The sequence below is a fragment of the Aythya ferina genome (assembly GCF_964211825.1).
Source record: "Aythya ferina genome assembly, chromosome: Z".
NCBI lineage: Eukaryota > Metazoa > Chordata > Aves > Anseriformes > Anatidae > Aythya > Aythya ferina.
Window position 1 is genome coordinate 1,791,874 of NC_140299.1, and position 25,101 is coordinate 1,816,974.

Here is a 25,101-nt window from a genome sequence, read left to right on the forward strand (position 1 = left end):
CTTTCCTCGCCAGCGTCCCCACCTGTTGTTTCTCCCGTGCTTTGCCAATGAACTGGCAAGATTCAGCTTTGCAAGGGGAGGAAGACTGACTGCTTGTCAGAGGTGTTAAGTTTAACATGGTTGTTAAGGACTCTATTACCCAAAATAGTCAGAACTACCAGAAAAAAAAAATAACTTTGGGAAGTTCGAGGTGAAAATTAAATGTTTTATTCACCTGACTACTTCTCTGCAATGTTTCTCACAGCATCCATTTCCAGGAGGAAGACCCCAACATGTTCCTCCCTGGCCTGCTCCAATGCTTTTCGTTTTTTCAGTTGCAGTCGTGAACATTTTTGCAGTAAACTGCAAAAAAAAGAGAGAAGCCACAGCATTAATGAGTACAATTTTATACAAATTCAAGGAGTCAGACACGACTAGAAAAAAAAAGAGGCTGGTTTAGTCAGTCGCCCACCAGCCTTGCCACGTTACGTCGCACCCACCGCCACCATCCTCAGGTTTGTGCTGTGCCTCCGGAGTGAAATAAGCACAAGAGTCCCTCCTACACACACCAGCAACCATTATAAATTCCCACCCGTGTAAAGAAAGAGCAGCTCCACTTGTTAATTAACATTTCTTCATAAATACCAGAAGTGGCTAAGAGGAAAGGGCTTCATTCCCTGACAGAAGCACGAAGGGAAGACAATTTTTAACGCCTTCGGCACGCGACTTGCTCTCCGAAGCGCCCTGCCAGCTTTGCTTCCTCCCTTCGTTAACTTCATTTTCCAAAAGTCATTTTACAAATATGTTAATTCACTTCATTACAGAGCCCGTCAGAAACGCAGGCAGGTCTGGGCACGTTGCATCTACACCGAAATCCCACGGCAAGGAGATACTTGCACTCACGTTAAAAGGGAAAGAAAACCTCCAGAGGGAAATGAACCTTTGGGAAAAAGGGCTGGAAAATAAGACACGAGAAGGAAATTCATTCCTGTTTTTCCTTCTCGCAGCAAATAGCACCCAGTACTCCAGATGTTCCTCCAGAAAATCATTTTGATGGTCTAGGTGAGGGAAGGTTTGGGAAAATCTCCAAGTTCCCTCTTCTGAAACCAAAGAGGAAGGGAATGGTGTGCGTAGTGAAATCATCACATGAGAAACACTGCTAAAAACCAAAGGCAGAAGGAAAATAGCCTGGTTGAAGTCAGGTCAGACCCGGAATTATTTACAAAATCCACGTAACGTGGTTTTATGTGCTGTTTCTCATCGCTGATCCCAGCACGAGCAGCTTCCCCCATCGGCACTGCGATCACAAGCCTGGGACGCGTCCCTAGCTGTGTGCTTGAAATCTTGTTTTTCTGCCAGCTTTACACCTGCCACAAGGCTGCACACTGCAGCAGCACACCCCAGAGCAGGCTGCTCTTGTACCTAAATCCCTCCTTTCTGCTTTCCTTGGGGCTCCATTTAAATTCACCATCCTTCCCCCTCGGGCTATTTTGCTCCTCGACTTCATTAGGAAGCACTTTCAGCCCTCCTCCTACGTTGGGGCAGCTCTGGGGCGAGCTATTCACCAGGCAGAGACTTTTCCCCGAGGTTGACCACCCTCCTGCCCAGCAGGGGCATGTGCCAATCCTACACGATGCCCTCGTGCACGATGCGCTCTGTTTTTCCTACCTATAACCAGCGTCCACGCCGCATACAATCCTATTAACGTGGGGGGACTCGTTATTGCCACCCTTAATCAGTCACTCTGGGAGCAATTACGGGACAAGGAGCAATGGAAACCTACCTCGCTGGCTCTGTCAGAGATGCCGGGACATGATCGAGAGCTGAAATGGGATGAGAAATTTCCCTAGGCGTTCTGCATCTGGGCTTTGATTCCCGCTGCTATCCCCACCAGCAAGAACCTTTCCGAATCTGCTTAAGCCGTGCCGGTCATCGATTTCGGCCGCGTTTAGCCACGAGGGATGGGATTTAAGCAGTGCTTAAGGATGCTCCAAGTGGGCAGCAGGGCTCCTCTTCCTTGTGTCAAAGGCAGCGATCGTTTGGGGTCTACCTGGGAAGTCTTCTGGAAGCTCAGCTTTTTCTGCCGGTTCACACGCAGCTGGGGGCTTCGCCCTCACCTCCCCATCGTTAGCATCGCGGTGGCTAATTAGGCCAGTGTCTAATTGCCCCGTCCTTACCTGCAGGTCACAGCTGAAGACGCTGCTGTTAACCCAGGACACCTCAGAGGCCGCTCAACTGCAGAGTCGTCAGGAGCACTGTCTGGGGAGGCAAGGCACATGAAAAGGAAGAAAAAGCTCAGCTTTCTGAGCAAAATGAACGGGAGAGAGGGAAGATTAACGTTTCTGTCACCGTGCAGCAGCGTCGCAGCATCTCCCTCGTAGCCGCAGCTGCGCGGCTCAACATCTGCTACATCTGCACGCCGGGTACCGGATCCACACACGCTGCTTGCGCCACGCAGCACCTGTCTCATCTGAAAGGAATAAAGCAGACAACGTAATTAAAAATGTGCCTGCGTTTCAAGCGCAGCTCAAGCGCAACGAAAGTAATCTGGGCAAAACAAATACCAGGCAACTAATAGCCTCACCTGGAAGCCGAGTCACGGCTGAATTAAACACGAGTTGACAGCACCGCGATGGTCTTTCAAGCTCTAATCGGAAGCGGGCTTGGAACAGCTGCACCTCGACGAGGGCATTTTCTGCAAGCAGCCACCGCACAGCTCCATCAGCTGAACGCAAAACCCTCCCAAAGCATCGAAGGAAGGGGATGAGGGCCCTGACAACAGCTGGTGGCAGGCACATTTTGGTGGTTCTCAGCCATTCTTCGCCTCTTTCGAGCCACGCAGAAATTGCTCCCGCTCCAGAGCCATCGTGGCAGGTGCTGGAGCTGGTGCTCGTGACACAGAAAATGTATTTAAAATTTAAACTCTACCTTGAGAAACTCACGTCTCTGGAGGTGAAACCTCTGAGGGAGCTGCTCCTGCTGGCAAGAGGGATGCTCGGGGCTGGACGCGCACCGGGGTGGCCCCAAGGAAAGAGCATCCTGCAAGAAGCTCGGTGCCCTCCACCCCACGGTGCAAACGCAGCCAAAACGGGGGAAAAAAAGCAGAAAATGGCTGCAGTCAAGATGCTGAGCTGAGTGCAGCAAGGCAGGTGACCTGCTGGGTTAAAAGCCCATCGCCACGCGGCCACTTCCCAGGCGTGAAGCCCCTGCACCAAGGCAGCAGATTGTCCTCACCGCCTCTACCAGTGCCACCGTCCCCTAAAAGGACAGCAGTGATCCAGAAACCTGCTCCTGCCCACAGCAGCTTGCTAGGATTAGGCAGATTTTCGGTAGCATATCGGACTGACAGCTCCTACAGGTGGATATCTTCAAGCTGCTTGCAACCGTGTTTCCCTCTGCAGGCAAAAATAAAAACAAATCTGCTCATATCTCCAAACAGAGACCTTAAATTCCTCTCTGAGTTGTTTTTATCTTACCTCCCTTTCCAGTTAAAAAACGAAAACAAGTGACATTTGAAAATTTTTTTTAAAAATAATTTATAATTTATTTTTTACAAAATAAATCAAATTCCAAGGCTCCAGTAATGACTTTTTAGGGGAAAAACCATACTGTGTTCCGGACTAAAAACTTCACCCATCTGCAAACGCTCGTGCTCCAAGAAATGAGGAAAAAGAAGGAAAAGTTTCTGCTGAAGGGAACCTAGAAGGAAAAATTACAGGCTTTGTTCACGGCGTGTTTCCAGCCCTGCAGACAAAGGGAGATGCCCGTCTGCAGCCAGGGAAGGAGCCCAAAGGCTCTGGGGAGGGCTGCGAAACTCCAGCCCGCGCCAGGGAGGCCTCGGCACAGCTCCCGTAATAACTCCTTCCCCTAAACGAGTTTGTAACTCGGCGCTTATCGGCTAAATTAAGCATTAATGAAAAATAGAACAATTTGTTTTCGGATTCTCCAGGTTTCCAGTAATAAAGATTGCTAATGCTTCATTTTGGGGCACTGGTTGGCTAATTTAAACTTTTTTTTTTCTCATTACGCAGACAATTCATTTAATTCGAAGAGGCCAGGTTCTTTCTAATTTTATTAGCGTTTGGCCCTTCTCCAGCTCGTCTTAATCAAAACGCTCATTATTTTTTTCTTTTTTTTTTATTTTTTTTCCCTGCCTGTTGAAGCTAATCTTGCTATTATATGGCTGCTAAATTGGGAGCAGAAGGGAGAGTTTTGTTGCTACCAACCAGCTGCATCGCCCCGCGCATCCCTGCTGCTCCGGGAGAGTTTGTGCTGAGCAAACCGAGGAGCTTTGCTTCCAAGGGGGGACAGCTGTCGGTGCTTTTCCCTTTTTGAGGAGTTTTTTTTTGCACTTTGATTGCTTTCTAAGCGTTGCTTTGGACACTGGCAACCCGGCAACCTCGCAGCTGAAACGAAGTCAGGAGTAATGGGGGGCAGGAAAAGTCCTGCAAGGAGAGGAATCAGGGAGCCAAACTTCGCCAGGATACACGAAGAGCTGAAACAAGAGATGAATGTTTTGATAAGAGATAGGAACTGAAAAATAAGAGAAATGATAAATTTATTACAAGGTCTTGCCAACAAACGTTGACAAAATCCCAGCGGATTGATGGTGACAAGGCCAGCTCCAACTCAACCGTGGATCAGGTGGGGGGCCCCTTCTGCAGAGCTGGCTCCTGCTTTCATTAATGCCTGCAGTAATTAAATCAGGAGCCTTCTTATTAAAACGCGAATAATAAACCGAGCTACAAGGAGCTGCGAGTCTTTTTTTGCAGAGTGGGGTTGGAAATCGAAATGACTTTGTCGGGTTGCGTTAAGAGGGCTGAAAAAGGAACGGGCTGCAACTCAAAAGGGCAGTGGGAGCACAACACGTGGATAAAAACGGAGTTGTGATAACGGGATAAGGAATTAGAAACTAGATACTTGCTCTCCAGAAAAGGATTCACGGGATCTCCAGAAAGGATCTCCAGAAAGGGCTCTCCAGAAAGGGATCCAAGAAGGTCGCCGACCAAACAGGGGTTGGTTTCTGCTGCTAGGAAAAGAGTAAATAACAGTGAAATAACTTAAATTGGGGCATGCTGATTAAGACAACTGAAAAAGGCAGCAACGAATGGAGATCTAGAAGACACAGCCCATAACCAAAGCACAGGAGAACCGAGGGAGTTTATTCCAGAAGAGGGAAATCTGCCGAAAAACATCGTAACTCTCCAAATGTGGCAAATGCTGATGCACAGGAAGAGGGGCTCAGCCTCTTTTTCCCTGGCTCTCTGCAGATAGTTTATGAAGTAACAGGCTTAAGTGACAGACCTAGAGATGCAAGATTTAGATTACACATCAGGAAAAAACTTTTTTTAATGGTGAGGGCGGTTAAGAATAAGCGTACACTGCTTTCCCCTCGTCCTCTGGGACTCCCCTCTCCACTTACAATTTCTGAAGATAGCTGCTTATCAGGAATCCTCGCAAACAGAGCCAGCCATTAAATGCATTTCCATTTCCTCAGCTCGTGCAAAATCCCATTCAGCCTGTGCCTAAACCCAGCCTTAAAAGCCTCCGCCAGCAGATCCCACGGCCTGGTGAAGCAAACACCATTTTTATTGAGCAAACCTCCCGATTCTTGCGGCCGCTCTTTAAATATTTAAAAATCCTACGAGGAAAATACTCTTTGAGCGCTCGGTTTGCACTTCTGAGAGGAAAATAAGGTTCGCAGCAGAAAGTAAAAACAAACTGAGAAGGGTATAGCAAGCTGAACACGGGTTTTGCAATCAATTTGGTACCTTTACAGCATTGTTGGTGTGAAGACGAGGTACATCAGACTGTGATAGACATATCCCAGCCTCTTCTTTTGCTTTGGGACTCTTGAAGGAAGCACCCAGGCTGCAGGGAGGGATCCTTGGATGCTCCAGGGATCCTGCAGGATCAAAATCCCCCAGCAGCAGCGTTTTCAGACAAACGGCTTGGGAAAGAGAGGATATAATTAAGAGGAACACTGAGAGTGGTATAGGGAAATAGATCCATTTATTACGTGTGTGTGTGTAAGTAGAAGGATGAATAACTAACACTGTAATTACAGAGCAAGAAACAACTGAGTAGACAGCATTCTGCAACAAAAAATAAAATAAAATATCTGAAAGCTTCACTGGGGCGTAGAAGAAAGGGAAAACACTGAGTCCCTACTCCCGTTTTTAAGGGGCTGCCACTGCCCGATACCCAGGGAGGCACGGCAGAAGGCAGATCCTGCCCCATTTTGCAGCACTCGGGTATTTTTGGAGAGGTTTTTGTGCTGGCGAACAAGCTAAGCTCCAAACGCACCCACTTAGGCAGCGTCCCGTGCTCTGATAAATCTCGCTGCAAAACGCTTGATGCTGAAATAAAAGCCCTGGGGCACAGTGCAGGAGCTCTTGCGGAGGTCGCTTTGCTCACAGACCGGGTCAGGTCTGTGCCTTGACGTCTTTAACATCCAAACCTTCCTTTTTGACCAGCCTCCAGAAGCCTCTCTCTCATTCAGCCGCTTGCTAACGCGTGAAGAAAGTAGAGGAAGGGATGCAAATTCCTCATCATTTACCGAGAAATGTTCCTACCAAGAGATACAACAAACCCAAAGGAATAGCAGTTGTGCTTTCATTTTGTTCTGAAATTAATCCGGTTCTGGACTCATTAGCTGGTTTCCACGAAGCTCTGCTTTGGTAGTTCACTGCTATCGTTTTTTAAAATAGTTTTCTACCGTTTTTTAAATAGTTTTGTAAAAGTAAATTGATTGCTGGAATAGAGTGAGCTGCGGTTTTCCCCACATCTCTTTAAGTCTCACCTCCGTGCCCGTGTTTCTGAGGGATTTGGCATCCCCTGGGTGCTTCACAGAGCTTTTCTATCCTTTTCCTACTTCTTCTTCCAGTCTTAACTACATGGAAGTTCCTCGATTCACAGCTTTGCTCGACAGATGCTCTTTCCACAGCCCCTGTACGCAGCCACGGAGGCCTTTGAAGTAGCATTGCCCCCTTGCATCGCTCACAGAAACAGCCAAAATTCACCATCACCGGGTACAACCCTCAGGGAGGGGATTTGGGGGAAGGATTTCTGGCAGACCACTTAAAACACTGCACCTCCTTCACAGGAATTTGCCCCAACTCTTGATTATTTTTTTTTGGAGGAATGCATTACGAGGCCAACAACCAAAAACTTCGGGAAACGAGAGCCATGCAAGCTAAAACATTTCTTTTAGCTCACTGCCAGCTCCGAGTGACTCCCTGAAGAATTTTCTTTTACAGCACAGCTTAAAACCGCAGGATTCACATTAAAAAGAGCAGCCCAACAGGAGGTTATGGGGCTGTTCTGTGGCTTGTAGGCATGGGAAGCGCTCAAATGTTCTTCGTATGCACCAAAAGCAGCTCCAGCAGCATTTATCTTGCTCTGACATTGGTGCAAGGAGCAGGAAAAATGAACGTGCCACCATCAGCACGGGACGCAGGCGTGTGGCATCACTGCAAGCATAAAAGCAGGCAACGTTTTTGGCTTTTTTAATAAAAAAATCAGCTTATTTTGTGCCTCTGCAGCGCAGCTGTTACCAAGGTACCTGAGCTCTGTCCCCTGCTCTCGCGGTTCCCTGCTCCAGGGCACAGCATCCAGGCAGGGCTGGCTTTTTCTGTACTTACAAATCATTATCCTTGCACCTACGGAGAGCTGCTGATGCGCACCTGCTGGCAGCCTGACCTCGGCGAGATGCTTTCAATTCATTAACGGGCCCAACAGCCAGCCTAATATTTTACAGGGAAAAAAAAAAAATAATAAATAAAAATAAAAAAATAAAAACAACACAACACAACATTTCTTTCGACTTATGGCTGTCGTGCTTTTGGGACCTCTGACCCAAGCCACACGCGGGCTGAGTTTGTTTGCTGGCTATTGTGCTCCAACTCCCCCGATTTTTTTGTTCAGGCTCACGTTTAGCCAGCATCACCCAAGCGAAGGAGCCGTTTCTGCTCCCAGAAGTTTTGGGGTTTTCTTCCAAGCCCCGCACTTGGCATGCTTATTTGTGTAGGGTGCAGATATCCTGAATAAACCACACCCGGCACCAAAACCTGCCTGGCCCTGCCCTGCCTTCAGAGGGGCAGCTCCCCTTCGGCTGTATTATTAGCAAGTTTTTACCACATTAACTAGATAATTTCAGCTCTGTGTGCGTAGCTTTGTAACTGGACAGATAATAACCTTTTGTCACACTTGGGTAAGATTAGGACTTATTATTAGATTAGATAACATTCAAAAATGCTGCGTTTCGGGGGGTTCCTTTGTGCCTGGCAGAACATTTTGAGGGCAACTCGTTATTTTAGCTTGAATTCAATGAATGAAAAAGGGATTTTTTTTTTCCTCTCCTTTTTATTTCCAAAGATTATGCCTCTCCCAACCCAACGCAACTCACAGCCAGTAGTCGGGGCTAATCCTAATTAACGCTCCCATTAAGGAGGGCAGCCTCAGAGCCTGTATTTTCCTGGAATCTCTGCAAGCGACAAGAAAACAGCAACACGGTTAAAATGTTCCAGCGAAGAGCACCATAAAAAAAATATATATAAATAAATACGAAGCAAAAACAGCAAAAAGAGTTTAACTCGACAATTAAATCCGGTGTTTGCTGCTTGTTTCCATTTTTCCCTTCCCCACCTCCGCCGGAGAAAACAAATACTGCAACTGCTGTTAATTAAAGATGTCTTTAACAACAAACGTGCCAAATCAGCCACTTTGCACATAGCAGGGCATGAACTCTATTCTTCGCAGGCAGCAAATTGCGCCACCCAATAAGTAGCATTAAAATGGTAATGCTCGCTAGCCGGGCCCTTAATTGGCTGAATCAGAGAGCCAGGAGCATGCTTGTGCAATCAAGAGACCCCTGGCTGGCCTAAACGCTGAGTTTTAAACAGATGTCTTCAAAAGAAAAGGGGAGGGAGAAGCCGAGGGAAGGGAGTATGAAAGGGTTTTGCGAATAGGCTAATCTCGGCCTCTGTATGCATAACATGCAGAAAGAAAATATTCTCCCCCAAAGCTGCTTTGAAGTCTTTTGACCTGGACGGCGGATCACAGGTGGCAGCTTCTGCAGGCGCCCTTCTGCTAAAGGAAAGCTACGTTCACAGCCAAATCTTTCAACCTTTTTCTGGCTGCGGAGCTGATAACACATGTTAAGTTTGGTGCTGGACTCTCTAACGCTGCTCGTATTAAAGAATAATTTTCCCAAATGACTCCTGTCAGAAAAACTTCTCCTATCTACACATCAATTTCAGTTCCACGTGCAGTGGAAATTAACTGGACCTGGCAATTTAGCTGGTGAGAAGTCTCATATTTCTTCCTCATATCCCCAAAATAAAACCTTTTTCTTTTTATGCCTTCCCAGACTCGGTGGAAGAGAACCAGATTGCAGCGTTGGATGTGGGAGGTAGGCAGTAGACAGAAAACAAAAAGATGAGCAGAAACCTTTCGTGGTGAAGAGAAAAACGTTCACTGAATACCAGCTTCAGGGAAAAAATTGCCAAATCTGATGCTATCCGTGAGTGTTGAGCAAACCATCCACGAGCCCCGTGGGTTGGGGAACAACAGCTCCTGTTGGGGAAAAAAAAAAAGCACAGTCATTGGAGATGTTCAGAGCAAAAAAGCTTCGAGTACAGTACTGGAAAAAAAGCTCTCAAAGACATAAAGGTGTTACATTAGCACTTCTTAGCCCGATATTGCAGGAATGGTGGAGGTTTGGGAGCAGAAGGATGGTCACGGGTTGGTTTTTCTCTTGCTAATTCAGACTGAGCTGACCACAGAGCTGAAAATCAGCTGGTTCTGGAGTGCAAGCGATCAGGCCTTGATTACATTTATTATGGGAAAGGGACGGGTAGGCTAAGCCATAATTACACGTCCGCAGAGCTCTGAAAGGGCCAATTTCAGAGCTCAAAACAATTATAAGCCAAATCAGCGAAGAGAAAGAGTACGTACGTAGTAAGCATTCTCTGTTATCTTATCCATTTATTTCATAAAAACTGGATGCCCAACAAATCAGTTCATAACAGAAGGGGAAAACAACGCCATCACGAAACAGAAATAGAGACGCCAGTCTTCCTGAATGGGAAAGCAACTAAAGCAAGCATTTTTTTAATTATCATTTAAAAACTCGAGGGGAAGCTAATGGTAATTAATATGTGACAGCATCTAGGAACTGTGGAGCACAGATAAGGGAAGCGGAAGGACAATAAAAAGAAGTCTGTGATCGATGTAATTGAAACAATCTGGGGTGTTATTCTTTTCAAAGACACCACCTACATCTTCCTAGCAAATGAATCCATTTAGTGGATTTATCCATATTAGTATAGCCCATTACTGAACACGAGTGGTAGAATTGATAATAGAAGAAGGCAGCGGTGTTCAACAAATGCTCACATCCCGCACCTGGGAACGAGCCAGCAGACATATGGCTATCAGAGGGTGCAATACACAGCATCATCACGAGTATTTTTGGAGTGGAGAAACATCAACTATGAGAGATGACACCGTATTACCCTAATTTCATCTTTTATTAACGCCCGTCAGCAGGATTTGGGAGAAACTAGGGTTTGTTTTGCAGAGTACCTCGCCAGCAGGTCTGTTTGGAGGTGACAGCAGCCTTCTAAAACGTTTCATTTTGTAGCCTGCGAGGGCTGATTAGGTAAGGAGTAGAACGTACACGCGAAAAAAAAAGCAGTTTAGGTCAGGCTAAATGGATTAAAGTCATACCTGAGATAGGAAATGTTCCAGCAAAGCAGGCGCCTTCCCCCTGCAGCTCCACATGAGTCAGGAACATCGCGTGCAGTGGTTGAGGGCTCTGGAAAAAAAATAATAAATAAAATTGAAGAGTCAGGAACTCTAGTTTCCAGTAGCATCAGAAATAAGAGAGCAGTAAATAGGATGGGTAAAGAGAAAAACAGCATCTAATCGAGATCATTTGGTAAGCTGTGCCTTGCCGGGCGACACGTATTTCGCATCGCAGCACGGCCAAAGCAGCCGGGACGCGGTGAGAAGGCGCAGGAAAACCTGGGCTGAGGTTTGCAGATAGCAAAGCAAAGTCACCGGGCAGATATCAGGCACTGGACAGTCAGGGATTTGAGTCTGAGTCAAGTCAGAGCCACAGGCTCTGAGGAATAAGGATGATGCGGCAGGGATGGCAAGCAAACGGGCCGTGAGAGCGTTACAGACACGACACAGCACGCAGAGCACCAAAATCCCATTTCCCCAGCCCTCTGCCGAGACGTGGAGATCGGCTGCCTGGTGATGGATACCTTCATTTTGCCCGCTAATGCCCGCATTCGTCTCGACACCGGTTCTTGCCTCCCTCAAGGAAAGCCAAAATGGGAAAGGGTTTTGAAAGCTCGGAGATGCCGCTCTGCCTTCCTCACCTAGCGGGCGTATTTACGGCGTAATCCAAAGGAATAATTACTCCAAATGGTGGAACATCTCTCCCCGCGATCAGCGTGACTGCAGGGAGCTACAATCGATGCTGAAAAATATACGTCCTGGTATTTATCACGGGACAGTCCATTGAGCACTAAAAAAAAACCACGAAACTGTGTTTCCCACCTTCCTACCTCATTTCCAAGGTGGAGCTGGGTTTGCATTGGAAATCTGACGGCGTCTTCTCCCAAATAAGTGGCTTTTTAGATTATTAACAGCCAAAGCGTGATACCGGGATCGACTCCAGCCTCTGAGAAGCGCAAAGAAAGCTATGAAAGTGTTTACAGTAACAGGGAAACCTTTGGAAATCAGTAATTGCTCTATTTGTTTTTCTGCGTGCGCCCGGCCGATACCAGCCAGGGGAAGCTTAATCACGAGTCGCTCTCTTTATTTGCAAATTATCAGCGCTCCTCAGCGCCGGGGGTTCCCGCAGAAAGAGGTTTGTCTGCCCCAATTAGAAATCCCCCAAGAACGCTCATTTCCAGAACGGCTGCATCAAATATTAATTACTGGCGGTCGGAGTAAACGAACAGAAGCTCGTAAATTTACAAATTCAATTACCACGAGCCATCGGATGACTTTTTTTTTAATTTTTTTTTATTTAATTGCTATGGATTGCCCCTCTCGACACGGTAATGAAATTAATAGGAGACGCTGGGAATCGATAGCTACCGATTCATCGATTCGGAGCAGTGCTTACGAAGACTCTTTAACCTCCCCGGCATCGTTATTTATTGTGTTATAAAGCAAGAGGCGAAGAGATGCAGGACATAGTTGGGAGCGCCTCGAAGGTGCCTGGCTGCTATACGAAGCTCAAGGTGTGGCAATGTGGGATTTTTGCATATAGAGAGAGTAGCTCACCCTTGAAGGTTATTAATTATCCTCCTCGTTAATATTTGAGCAAGCTCTTCCCACCAGTGGAGCAAACAGCCATCCTTCATGGGTGATCTGCTTTATTTATTCAACGAGGAGTATTAAAAACACGAAATTTCAGCCCAAACTACCTGGTAGGTGCTGCTCAATGCCTATGGAAAACGTGTGTTGTTTCTGTATTTCAATATTTTCACGTGTGCACAGACTTTCTAGGGATCTGAGATTCAGAAAGCAGTGGGAGTAGCAAGCTCGATGCCAACAGCATGCAGTATTTTCGTGCTAACAGTAGCTGCCTTGTCTGAAGCACTTCATTACAGCTCGAAGCTGTCTCTGGCCTGCTGTAAAGGAATGCTGCGGAAATAAAACACCTGCGGATGAAAAAGTAACACCAGTTACGTTCACAGATCACGGAGGAGAAAAGGCTTGAGCAAGACACAAGCCCTGCCCACAGACCCGACCGCAACCTGCTGATTTTGCTGTTCAGCATCGTGCTGGACCCTGGGGACGCACAACCCTTCGTGGAGGGCATGGCACCGGGTGCAGAGCATCGTCCCCACCGTGGCAAGAGGCCAAGAGGGAGACAAAATCCCCCCAAAATCCCCTCTGCCCTGCAGCAAGGCTGGTCACTGCCACATCCTAAATATCTGTGGGGTTTGTGACCGCTCAGCCTGGACTGCTGGTGCATGGTGCCATGAAATGCTCCTGAGATGGCCACGGCCACCTGTGGCACCACGGGACATACCTCTGAGAGCAGCCACCCTGCAAAAAATCCAGCTGTGAGCCCAAATTTAGCTTTCAGAGCAGCTGCAGACATCCCGGAGGGAGATGCGAGCCTTCCAGCAACCCCCATGCTGCAGGGCAAGGTCATCAGATGAATTCGGAGAGCTTGGGAAGGTCGAGAGTTTCCTCTCCTCTCTCGTCTTGACCTGTTTAGGAGGAGAAAAAAGAAAGGCATTTCAGCATCCTAAGCGTTGTCAAATTTGCAAGGAAATGCTTTGAAATACGCAGGCTTTTTTTTTTATGGAACACATTTTCTGGTGTTTAAACAAAGCAACAAAACCCCAAGCCAAATTATGGCTAACGGTGAAGCAGTAATTGCTGCAATAAATAGAATATCCGGAAAACTGCAGCAGCCTGAAAACATTTACCCCAGCTGACAACGGCTGGGACAATTCGGCTCGGGGTAAGCAACATCATTTCTGGTTTTATTATTACGTAGAGACTCCGGCGAAGTCAAGTTGTCACACGCATCCATAAAAATATACGGGGAGCTAAGATCCTTCAGGGAGATTTTTTTACCTCCATCGAATAAACCTCCTGCTGCACGTTGCTGTCCTCATTACCTGGTCACGAGCTGCAAGAGCTTCCCAAGCCCTCCCAGCTCCTGCAGCAGCCTCTGGGAAACCACAAACTTACTGATTAAGCTACAATTAGAGACGGCTCACGGTTGCTCGTGCTTCTGTTGTGATAACGGGGTGTGGCACTCTGCAATATGTCACACTTGGAAGGATCTTCACGACGCTGCTGAAGGTTTTTTGTAGCCTTATGGCACCGGGTTAGGGATGAGAACGTCCCACGGGTGCGGGGAGGAGCACGGTGCTTCAGGCCAGGTACCCCCCTGTGGATTTGAGAGGTCCTGAGAGCTGAGCCCCTGCTCCCACAGAGGTTTTTCGGACCCCACACTCCCTGTGGGGTCAGATATCTGAGCCACCAGCATCGTGGCACCCCCCTTTTGTGCCGAAATCCTTTTTGGGCATCATCCCAGTACTTGCCCAAAGTGCTTCTCGTTTGCATTCACGAGAGAAACTCCGGAGCCCGGGGAGATCCAGCACGAATGTTACATTTCTCAGCCCCTATCTTCCTCCTAGCAGCACTGAGGAATGAGTAAATATTTGTACAGCACCTTAAAAATGCAAAAACACCACTTTAATGCTAACTACCATCATATCCAAAGATGAGCGTTGAAACTGCTACATTATTCCTGAAAATTGGTCTTTTTTTTTTTTTTTTCCTATTTCAGATGTTAAAAACGCTTGTTCCTTCAGCGATTTAAAGCATTTTTTTTTAAACATTTGTATCATAATGGAGTGCTTGACTATTTTTTTTGATCTTGATCTCCTTCTTCATCTCAGCTGGCTTTATTACAGCACAACAGAATGAGAGAGAATTACAATACAAAGTAATTCACCCAAAAAAAAAATATGATTATATTACCAATGAGAAAGCACGCGCTGTCTTCACCCCCTAAGCAAAATTTCTACACGTTCAGAGGGACAAAAGAGTTAAATTTAAGGCACATGACCTTGAAGCAAACATCTCTTGCCCAGAACACTTTAAAAGGGGAGGTATATCCATCCTTGCAAGCATTTACAACAAGTCTAGTTCATGGCACTGGTCGTGAGCGTCTAAAAATAGCATTACAGGTTTGACATCCACCACAAGGTGAACCCGAGTCTAAAATGAATCCAGACATGAAGTGCTGGAAGTAAATACTCCCAGACAAAAGCCCTGAATTCCTGCAGGTGTGAAGGGAGTCCCAGGCACAGTCCTGACGTTACCACGCCCTTGTTTTTCACTGAAAATAACATCAGCGCTGTGCACGTCGGTTGCTCCAGCGTGGTTCTTGTTCGAAGCAGGTCGTGATCAGTGTAGCAGGGCCTTATCCTATAAAAACACTCGGGTTCAGCCTGAAAATAAAGCCGAAAATTGGCCCAAGGTGGGAAATGTGAAGCGTGATATAGCGAGAGCGTTTGCTTGAACTGCCAAACTTTTGTTGTGACCCATAAGAGTGCTTTTAAGATACTGCGTTTAATTCGAGTTTTATGGCACCTGTGGAAAACATGCTCTGAACACATCTAACGCTGACTTTCTCCTTCCCTCCTCTCCACTTTCTTGCTTTATGGCTTCTCTCTGCCTTCACCTCCCCGCTTCTGAAAGACTAAAGCAATGACTCTGATGTGACGAGCACAAAATGCTGCGATGCATAAGGAAGGGAGCTCAAAAACCTCGCCTTCAAGTGGAGAAACCTCTCTCCAGCTTATTTCGGAGGCGTTACGAAATAATGGTCAGCCTCCACAACAGGCCGGGGGACTGCCACAAAGCCCTCCGTCTCCTGGCTTTATTTTTGAAGCTTTCTGAGGTCGTTTGGTAAAGGAGGAGCGTGGAAAAGCTTTGAGAAATGGGATCTGACAACGGGGGGCTGGTGTGTGGTCACGAATGCCAAACCTTGCCTCGTTGACCCAGAAATGTGCCAGAGGAGAGAGGAGCAGCTGGGACCATTGGGGTGATGGAGCCAGGAGGGTGAACCAGCTGCAGCAGGGACAGCAGGAAAGCAGGGGCTGGCGTGGACAAATCCAAGAAGCTTTCAGCTGAGGAGAAAGCACAGAAACAAAGCATCTTGGCTGTGGCATCCCAAAAAATGGTCTCGCTGCACGGCGCTGGGGCACCACACGTCCCACCTCCTTGCTCACCTCACCTCTGTCACCACTTCGAGGAACCGTATTCCAAAACGAATCTTATTTGGGTTATTTTCTCCTTCTCCTTTTTTTTTTTTTTGACTATCGTGAAGCAATCTGGCTACGCGACGAGTTTTCGGAGTAACGGAAGGATTTACAAATCTATTTAAGGATTACGTATATATATTTATACACACACACACACACATTATAAATGGAAAAAAAAACCTCATGCAGCACCATACAGTCTGCTCTGAAGAAAAATTAACTCCAACCCAACCAGGCCTGATACAACACCATATATACATGCCCATTATACACATATAGTGCTATAATTGATATATTTTAGGTATTTTAGATGTATGTATGCATGTACACAGCTTATACAAAGACCACAGAGAAAGGCAGGTTCTCTGGAAGGTGAAAACTATCTTTTCTGACAACCAACCTGAAAGCTGAGGTTCCTAGGCTCCTGGTTGACGTGAATCATGTGCCTGAAGTAGATGAATATTTAAGCAATATTCCCTGAAGCGCAGCTGCCCTCCTGGGATGAGATGATTTCGACAGGCAGTATGGGTAAATAAGGGCCCAAACCCTCTAAAATGATACCAAATACCTTTTAATCGGAAAAATAAAAAGCTCAGCGTGCGGAAATTCAAGAAGAGGAGAGCAGAGTCCTCCTTAGGCAGGGGTGGCAAGGAGCTGGTGAGATCCAGCTTCATCTCCACTGCCTGCTGAGGGGAGGACAGCACCCACAAAGTCAGGAGAGCTCTCCATCAGAGCTGCCACGGCTCAGCGCCACTTCCAGAGCCTCGGAGAGCTCACCAGCTTGGCGACCAGCACCCTTTTCCGCAAGCCAAGCGCTCAATTAGGAGCTATAGATTTCCAATGAATTTTCCTGAGCCTCCAGGAGTGACTGAAAGCCACCTCTCGCGTGATAGCCGCATTGCGGAGCTTCTCGGAGAGGCCAAGCCCCCTCCAGATAACAAAGGAGCCGGCGTGGCAGGTTAAATGACTGATTCCCCTCCTGGTAAAACACATCTGTGGGTGAGATGTGCTTCCCCAGGGGCACTAACACCACCTGAGAAAGCCATCCCCAAACAAACCAGTTCATGCTGTCCCCTTTTCACAGCCCCACGCTGCTCCGAGCAGCTGCCTGTGGCCGTCCCCACCAGATCTTCACCCCCAAATCCACCTTCTGCTGCCCTCCAGCACCTCCCCAAACCCCAAAACCACGCCAGCGAAGCCCCAGCAACACCTTATCATCGACCTTTCGCACGCTACAATCCTCAAAGCTGCTCGAGGTTAAAAACAAGAGACGCTTAACGCTGAGGGATGCACGCGTGCGGTTGGGGTTGGGCTCGCTCCCCCTGAAAAAAAAACTAAAGACAGCCAGTAAAATATGTAGTGATAAGCACAAGTTTGTCCATGTCTCCCACAGTTATTAAGCAATATAAAAAGAGAGAGATGTTTCCAGGCTGAAGCACGGTTTATCGCTGTCTGTTGTGTGGCGGAGTGGCAGTGCTCCCGTTTATGGCGTTTTCTCCGGTTTTATTAAATACCCCGAAGACAGGATTATTCGTTTCCTCACAGCTTTTATGCCGTGCTCGTGGCTACACTACCTGAGTTCTTCACGGATATTATTTAGTTTTACAGCGGCCGAGGAGGCTGGAGGCTGTTAAGGGCTCAGCTTCACCAAGGAGGGAGATGAAGCTGAAAAAAATCCCCGTTGTTTTGGGGTGTAGCCCGAGCTGTGAGACGGTTTTTTGAAATATCCCAGTATCACAAAGCACCTTGGGTGCCCGAATCAAGGCTGCTGTAAGCTATAGGTCCTGAAACGGGGCACCCCAATGAGATCCTGCAGTCCTAAATCACGACGGACACCCTAAAATGGATAAATTTCCCGTAAAAGACAAGTTTTAAGCAATTTTCCCATTGAATGCGGCAGCAGCAGGGCCCAGCTCAACCTGTCTGAGGCAGCCCCACCTCACGCACACAGCTATCCGTTTATTTGCTCCTGCCCCATTGCTTTTGTAGGGCCCCACGAGCCAGGGAGACGGGAACCCAGGGGAGAAAGAGCGAGGAGGCCCCGCAGAGCCAGGGATTTCACCCCGCTGCGTGCTGCGGAGACATCCAGGCAGCTGCAGAGCAGCTTTCTGCTCCTGACATCCCCACATTTATTTCTCAGTCAGCGGAGAGAAGCAGGCACTTGTAGGGAGTGATTCATTTGACCCTTGCTAGATGGTCTGCTATTATATTAACAAGCTCTCCGCCGGCTCTGAAGGGACCCTGGGGAACCCTATAGATTTCTGCCGCGAGTGCCATGATCTACACCAGGGGTAGCCAGCCTAACTAGCAGCCTGGACGATTTATAAGCCGCCAAAAAGCGACGGATCACGTTCTAGGGATGCCTGCTTCGCTCTGTTACAGAGGGAGACCGCACAGCAAAATTTGAGGGGGCTAGGAGGAGCGGAGGAGACGAGCCAAAAGCTTTCATCCCGTTGTTTTCGAGCAAGAAGCCACCTTCGTCCTCTGGAAAACACCAGCTCCTGGGTGAGACAACGGCAGAATCAGGCTCCTGGCTCTCAAGCACGAAACCTTCAGAGGCTCCAGCTGCTGAATCCTCCTGCATTAGCACGTCAGCATGTGGGCTGATCTCCAGGGAAAGCTCTGTACCTACACCCAAAAGACAAGCAACAAAGCGTATTTGCTTTAAGGTGCACAGAAACAAAACCCTAATAATAATCTGCAGCTGGTCAGTATACGGACTGGTTATTTTTTCCCCCCCAAAAAAGGACGATTCTCCAAAGCCAAAGTCACTCCTGCTTAAATAGTCATTAAACTCCAGTCTGCAGCACATTAGGCTGAAGAGTTCTGGCAATCAGCTGAAGATTGATGAAATTACGTGCAATTACAAGACGATTTTTGTAAAACGAACCAGTGAGTTCATCTCATGAGTAATCTCAGCCGTATGCCGCTCAAGTCATTCTTTCCTCCTGAACTCGCTGCCCTCGCATTAAAAAGAAGAAAGACAAAACAGCCAAACGTTGATATATCGATGACAGTCAACCATTCCCTTGCCTTTTAGCTCCTGCAGGCAGGAGGAAATCTTGCCTTTGGCTCATTCCTGCTTGCTCCAAGCTTCCCCCTACCACGATGCAAACCTGCGCTGGCCAGGACCTTCTGCTGGCTGCACACTTCAGTTGGACTAAAAATAAGAGAGATCATTAAAAAAGGAGGCCTTGCCTAACGTCTGCCCTCATTAACACAACCCGAGGACTGAAAACTGTCACATATTCGTTCCCTGTCCTTTGTTGTTCATCAGGACGGGAAGGAATTTCACAGATGGGCTCGGGCGCGCTCGCAAAACGTGGGAGGTAACAGGGTGACTCGGTGGCACGAGCAAACAGAAAACCCGAAATCGTTTCTGCGCGTGGCAACGTACAAAACGCACCTCCCGTCACGGGGAAGTTCTCCGAGCAAAGCCACAAAATGATTAATCATTCGCCACGGGGAGCTCAGCACTAGATAAACATGTTTTGACTGTGGGATGACTACGGCGAACCCGCAGGTCAGCCACAACCAGAGCTGGGGAAACCCTGCAATGAAATTCCACGAGTGCTCGCTCGGGTTTGTAAACAAAGACCTCTTCGGCTCTTCTCTGGGAATGTTCTTATCAAGTTTTCTTTTTTTAAACCCTCAGAGGAAGTCATTTCCCTTTTTTCCTTCCCCCTAGGAGGCTGTCCTTCTGTTCCCAAATGTTCTGGGTTGTCCCAAATGTTCCGGGTTGATACTCACACCACAGGAAAATCCTTTCCACCACTGAAGTCCAGAAGCAAGCTCTGACACCGCCGTCCGATGCTCGGCCCACGGCCCCCTTGCCAGCCCCAGGACGATTCCCCACAAGGACTCTATTTGTTCCCTAATTCCAGAGGTTTCAGCCTAAATTGTTGTTCTTTTTTTTTTTTTGGATGCTCCTATTTCCTAGCATTCAAATGTCATTGTCCCTTTGCAAATTATAAAGGAGGTGCCCTGTGGCGAGCATCCCACTTCCTACAATTATTCGAGGCCGGCTGAGAGCTTATTTCAAACCATTTCGCCGCTCAGGTTGGCGCCACCTCATTTATCACGAGAGCCCTTTATTTTTAATGGAGGCCACAACTTCATCCTGAGCCCTCGTCAATGAGGCTGCAGGTGAAAGCCAACTGGGGACAAATTAGGGATGGTGTTATTACAAAAAACCCCGTGGCCCCGAGCCGTGCCGCTGGGGTTTCAGCAGGAGCAACGATGGGTTTTTGTTAGCATTCCTGGCAAATTTTGCATCCACCAGACGAGAACTCTGGAGTTTTAACATTTAAAATCATAAATGGGATTAACTGGTGCGGGATGAAGTAATATTCTTATTAGGGAGTGGATTAAGACAGGGTGCAGGGCTGGGATTTTGTGGGTTAGCTGACGTTATTTCCTGGTCCCTGGGGATATGCACACGCACGGACACAGGGGCAGCAGCTGGTCGGGGGGTGGATGTTTGCTCACGATGAATTACAGAAAGCGGCTGTCGTCAACCTGTAAATTTGGAAGGAAAAAAAAGAAAAAGAAATCAACCTCGTGTCAGCAAGAAACACGTGCTGCAGGGTCCATCACTGGCATACACTTCCTCCACGTTAAAACCAATCCCAGAGAGGCTCAGCCTTTGGGAAAGAAGGAAATCCTTACCCATTAGAGCAAAGCAGGGACTTGGATGTAGCATCCACGGCCGACGGGGCTGCGTGTTTGGAAATCGCTGCTCTGTGTCTCCTCACGACCTCAGCACGGTTTTTGCAAAGCCCTTCTCCCAGGAGGCCGCAGATCAGATGTGGCATCCGACTTTCCGCGAGGTTTCTGCTTTCCTTCCCCCGTTTTCCAGCTGGGTTAACTAGGCAGGAGGAGGTCAAGCACTTTACAGAAATTCATACAAAAAAGTGTCAGCCTCACAATCAAAAGCCAGGAGCCTCCAAACACCTGCTCTTTTGCTGTCACTATCCCCGGTGTTTCCTTAGTTTTAGGTTTCTTTGCCTTCTGTTATCACCATGCTTCTGTTTCTTAGTGCTCAGCAACTGTTTCCTCACTTCTTCCCGAGGCCCAAAATGGCATTTAGCCCACAAGTCTCCCGATCCTTACTGCTGTTCCGCATTGCCTTTGCCTAATGAAGAGAAATAAATGAAAAATAAATGAGAAGTTTTCCTTGCAGAGGTGCGAGTGCCATCGTACAGGATTTCTCCTTTCAGATCGGGATGAAACACAAAAAAAACAGAAAGCGGTGCCTTTCAGATACACCCTTAGAGGGACGAAAAAGATAAAAAAAAAGCCACCAGCAACTCTACTTAATTCTTTAAACAGTACCAGAACTGTGCCGTGCCCAGGGAAGTAATGAACTGAAAGTGTGTCTAGACACAGAATGCTCCCCTGATTAGTATTAACTATTCACATTTAAGTAAAGACAAATAAAATGCTAACCGCTGCCCCTCTACTGTGGCTTTGCCATCTACCTGCAAACGCTGTTCATCACTCACAGGCTGTCTCACGGCTCATTTTAACAATAATTGCTTATCAGGCCGAAAGCAATCAGCAGAAGGCCCGATAATAGGGAGCAACGACAATAACAGCACAATGAATTGGGTTTAAATAGGGCCTTTCCTTTCAAAGGAAACCCCTCATTTCTCCCCAGGCACTTCAGCGCCAAGCCTGCAGCTCGCACCGCGCTATTTTATGAGCTCATCAAATAGTTCCCCTTGCTGGCTTTGCACTTTGCAAAGAAATTTGTCATCGGGACCTTTCTGGTCCACGGGGGCTGCAGCTGAAGGCCAGCTGGGCGCAGAGCAGAATTGGGAGGCAGGACCTAGCACAGATGAGGCAGCTTGGCCTGGGGCCGGCGGGGATGAGGCCCTGGGGATGCACCAGCCCCAAGCACAGCTTCTCATTCACACAAAGCTTTATTTATTTATTTATTTTAAACCTTCTTCTCTTGTGCTGATCCACAACCGGTGACTTCAGCTGCTGGCTGGCACCCAGGGAGCAGCCAGCCCTGGATATGGGCTCCCTGCTGCCCCTCCTGCTTTGCTTGCATGCTCACAGCAGCACCGTGGTGAAGATATCGGCTTCAAACTGCAGCCTCCGTCCTGATGAACTCCATGAGAAGACACGAGGTAGCTTTTCAGAGGCTTCCCTCTGCTCACGTCACACTGCTTTCCTGCTGAACTGTTTCAAATCGTTCTGTTTTAATAAAACACACAAAGCCAATAGTACCCAGAGCAAAACTAAAAGAGAGGGAGAAAAAGCAGAAGCTAAAATTTCTCTTGACAAGTCTCCAAACCATGGCATACACAAATACCAAGCTTCTTCTGCTTGTAATCCCTGATGCTCAGAGCACACCTGCCCATCAGTGACCCAGAAATGTCATCTTCTCTCCACCACAGCCTTCCCAAAAATCCAACCCAGGAATATTTGCACAAGCTTGGCCCAACTAGGCTTATCTGGAGGCTGAGGGGGAATTTCCATGTTATTTACAGTACTAAGCATCAGGGAAATCCCAGTTACAACCGGGAGCTGGCAGAAACCCACACTTACAACTACGTTCAGTGCTGCACAGGCACTGAATGCTGTTCAGAGACCAAGTTATCTCCTCGCTTCATAAATAGGAGCCACCCTCTCTACCACTAGCAATGGTGCTAAGCTGGGAAGTTACAAAACAGACTGCTGGAAATGCCAAAAAGCTACTCGCTAAATGCTAGAGGCACACGAGTGGATAGTAAATGCTTACAGTTACCAGTAATAATCTCAGTGCATCACGAATATATTTGTTACACCGTGCATAAAAAAAGAAAACAGTTCCTACTTCTTCATTATATCCCAGCAGCAAGGTAATGAATCCATTAGGGTATTATTATTTGGAAGACAAGTAATTGGCCATGTAAGCCTGCACTCTGCTATTCAAAACTATTGAGGGTGAACTTTTTCATAGTCCTTTGACATTTGTTTTTTTTAAAGGGCCACAGAAATCCAAAACGTACGAAAATTGTGGTCTCAACCGATGATTTGAATAAACTATCATCAAATCGATATTGAATTCATCCCTCCAAAGATGCATTAGAGAAGATCATAGGTTGTGCTAGTAAATTCAGCTTTTAACCTTGGGGAGAGGCACACGACCTCACATCAATTCTGCAGTGTTATTCTGAGAGACAGTAACAAGATGAAACAAAATACCCTGTGGATTTAACTTACAATACAAACCCAATGTACCTTTGCATGATCATATAGTGTTCCTTCCAAAAGAAAAAATTCAATATTCTGATAAAGTTATCTCATAAAAAAAAAAGATGTATCACAGCCCAAAACTTTTTTTAGGCTTTAGAGCACGTACCAGGGAGTGGTTAGTCATTTTTTTCTATGCTCCTGAAAGCTGCAACCAAGAGAGATGGTACATTTACCCGACGTGCTACAAGACAGAGAAAATTGCCCATGCTGTGCTCTCCAGTAGATGTTCTTCGGTTTATGCCAACCAGAATTGGTGTTTATTCCTGATGCACACCCCACGTAGCACAGGTGCCCTGGAACAACACCTGAAAAAAAGAAGGATCCTCTGGTAACAAAGGCTTCAACCACCAGGTTTAGGGACTTCAGATTCCAAAATACAGATTCCAACCCCCGTGCCACCAGGGATTTGTGGCCAGGCATCGAGGAAGGTGCAGATTTTATCCACCCAAGGGACAACAGATTTCTCTCGAAGCATCTTTAGATGGCTGCATTTTTTCGGGAAGCGCTCATTAAGGCCATAATAAGCAGAAAGCTCATCTGGCTATTAACCAAAAATAATTTAGCTCTGACTTGCTAAAATGTTTTAAAAAATTAACATAGGCTATTTATCTCAAAGATTTCTTTTTGAAGGCAAAGGAAAGTTCAAAACGCTTTTATGGTTATTTAAGCGTTAAGTAACATGCTCAGTTTGGACACAATTAACATTTCACTTCTTTAACAAAATAAACCCAAGCTTACAAAATTTTGATTTAGTGGGTTTCCAGACACGTATTTCAACACCACAAATATTTAAAAGGAGCTTTACAAAACCCCAACATGGTTATTTTAAATCCACTTCCAGGCTTCAGAAGCAGCCTTTAAAACCCAAAGCACAGAACCACTGAGCCCAAACAACGAGCATAACCAGCATACTGCAGCAAACCCCCAAAGCACTCTTTTCCAACACCATTTTTGTGGAAAACACTGGGAAAGGAGACCACGACGAGGGGCGAGCGCCGCCTGAGAGGCGCAGTTACCTGGGGCGAAGGCCCCGCGCGCAGCATGGCGGCAGCGTGCCCATGGCCGCCCTTTGTGATTGAAATGAGAGCCAGGGCCTCCCGCCGGGCCTCCCCCTCCCCAGCCGGCCTTGATGAGGAGCACACGGCCCCGCTTTTATGAACACCTGTGTCTAAAGCCCACAAATAATTAGCTTAGCCTCCCTATTTCCCTCCAATAATGGTGTAATTTGCCATGCCTTTCAGCCCCGGGACAGCTGGTGCTATTGAAAAATCACCTCAGGATTAGGCCGTAACTCCCCGGCCTCCCTCTTTGGGGGCTTCTCACATCTCCATGGCAACACACTTAGGCTGCAAATTATCACCTCTAATGATAACTAGGAAAGTCTATCTTATTTTATTCCGCTTATGTCCGTCATAAAATATAATGGGTGACAACTGCCAAGTAGCTGGGACGTATCCTCACCTTGCTCAGGAGCTTGGTTTTTGGTGGTATTTCGTCAGTCCCTGTTTAAGGCTGGAAAACAGCCGTGTGGCTTTGGGGGGCCGTCACCCCCAGTGGCACAGGGACAAGGGACAGTCACGGGGCTCCCTGAGCCATGTAATCCCTGTACAAAGCCCTCCAACAGGGTCCTGGGTGTCATTTGGTGCCATGCTGATGAAGCGTGCTGCGTGGCAAAGCCTCAGCTGTAACACATCGCAAGCATCCTCCTTAAAGAAAAGAAGATCCTGTCCCTCTGTGCCTCCTGCCTACCAGAATTAGAGAAGATGGAGGTGGCCCAAATCTCACCATGGTGTGGGGAAAGGTTAAGATTTCCATGAAAATGCGATTTTTCACCCCTTGGTTTGATGCTATAAGCAGGAAGGGTGAGAACCCTTCCCTCCCCAGCAGAGAGGCTGCTGAGTAAACCAACACAGCTCAGCCACGGCACTGAGCATCTCTCTACACCTTGGTGAGGGTTTATGTGTATGTTTGACCATGCTGGTCCCACCAGAGGTTTTGCCCAGAGGTAAAACTTGGCTGCAGTACAAAACATCACCCTTCCAGCTGCGAGCAT

The 25,101-nt window shown here is 47.3% G+C and overlaps 3 long non-coding RNA genes across 5 annotated transcripts; all 3 read right to left on the reverse strand.

Annotated features, from left to right (window-relative positions):
• Positions 1 to 14,391: 14,391 nt before the first annotated feature.
• On the reverse strand, positions 14,392 to 17,035 carry LOC311427686. Its single transcript, XR_014687487.1, has 3 exons — positions 16,201 to 17,035; positions 15,523 to 15,665; positions 14,392 to 14,984 (listed from the first exon to the last, which is right to left on the reverse strand). It is a non-coding gene; the product is annotated as an uncharacterized lncRNA (long non-coding RNA).
• A 471-nt stretch (positions 17,036 to 17,506) lies between these two features.
• Positions 17,507 to 20,033, reverse strand: LOC311427708. The gene is made up of 2 exons (XR_014687509.1): positions 19,551 to 20,033; positions 17,507 to 18,428 (listed from the first exon to the last, which is right to left on the reverse strand). It is a non-coding gene; the product is annotated as an uncharacterized lncRNA (long non-coding RNA).
• A 93-nt stretch (positions 20,034 to 20,126) lies between these two features.
• LOC311427770 lies at positions 20,127 to 24,168 on the reverse strand. 3 transcript variants are annotated; one of them, XR_014687548.1, is made up of 6 exons: positions 24,065 to 24,168; positions 23,222 to 23,353; positions 21,748 to 21,984; positions 20,754 to 20,934; positions 20,469 to 20,667; positions 20,127 to 20,318 (listed from the first exon to the last, which is right to left on the reverse strand). It is a non-coding gene; the product is annotated as an uncharacterized lncRNA (long non-coding RNA). The 3 variants fall into 3 exon arrangements; XR_014687549.1 differs by having other exon boundaries at positions 23,155 to 23,353; XR_014687550.1 differs by having other exon boundaries at positions 21,748 to 22,048; positions 23,155 to 23,353.
• Positions 24,169 to 25,101: the final 933 nt, after the last annotated feature.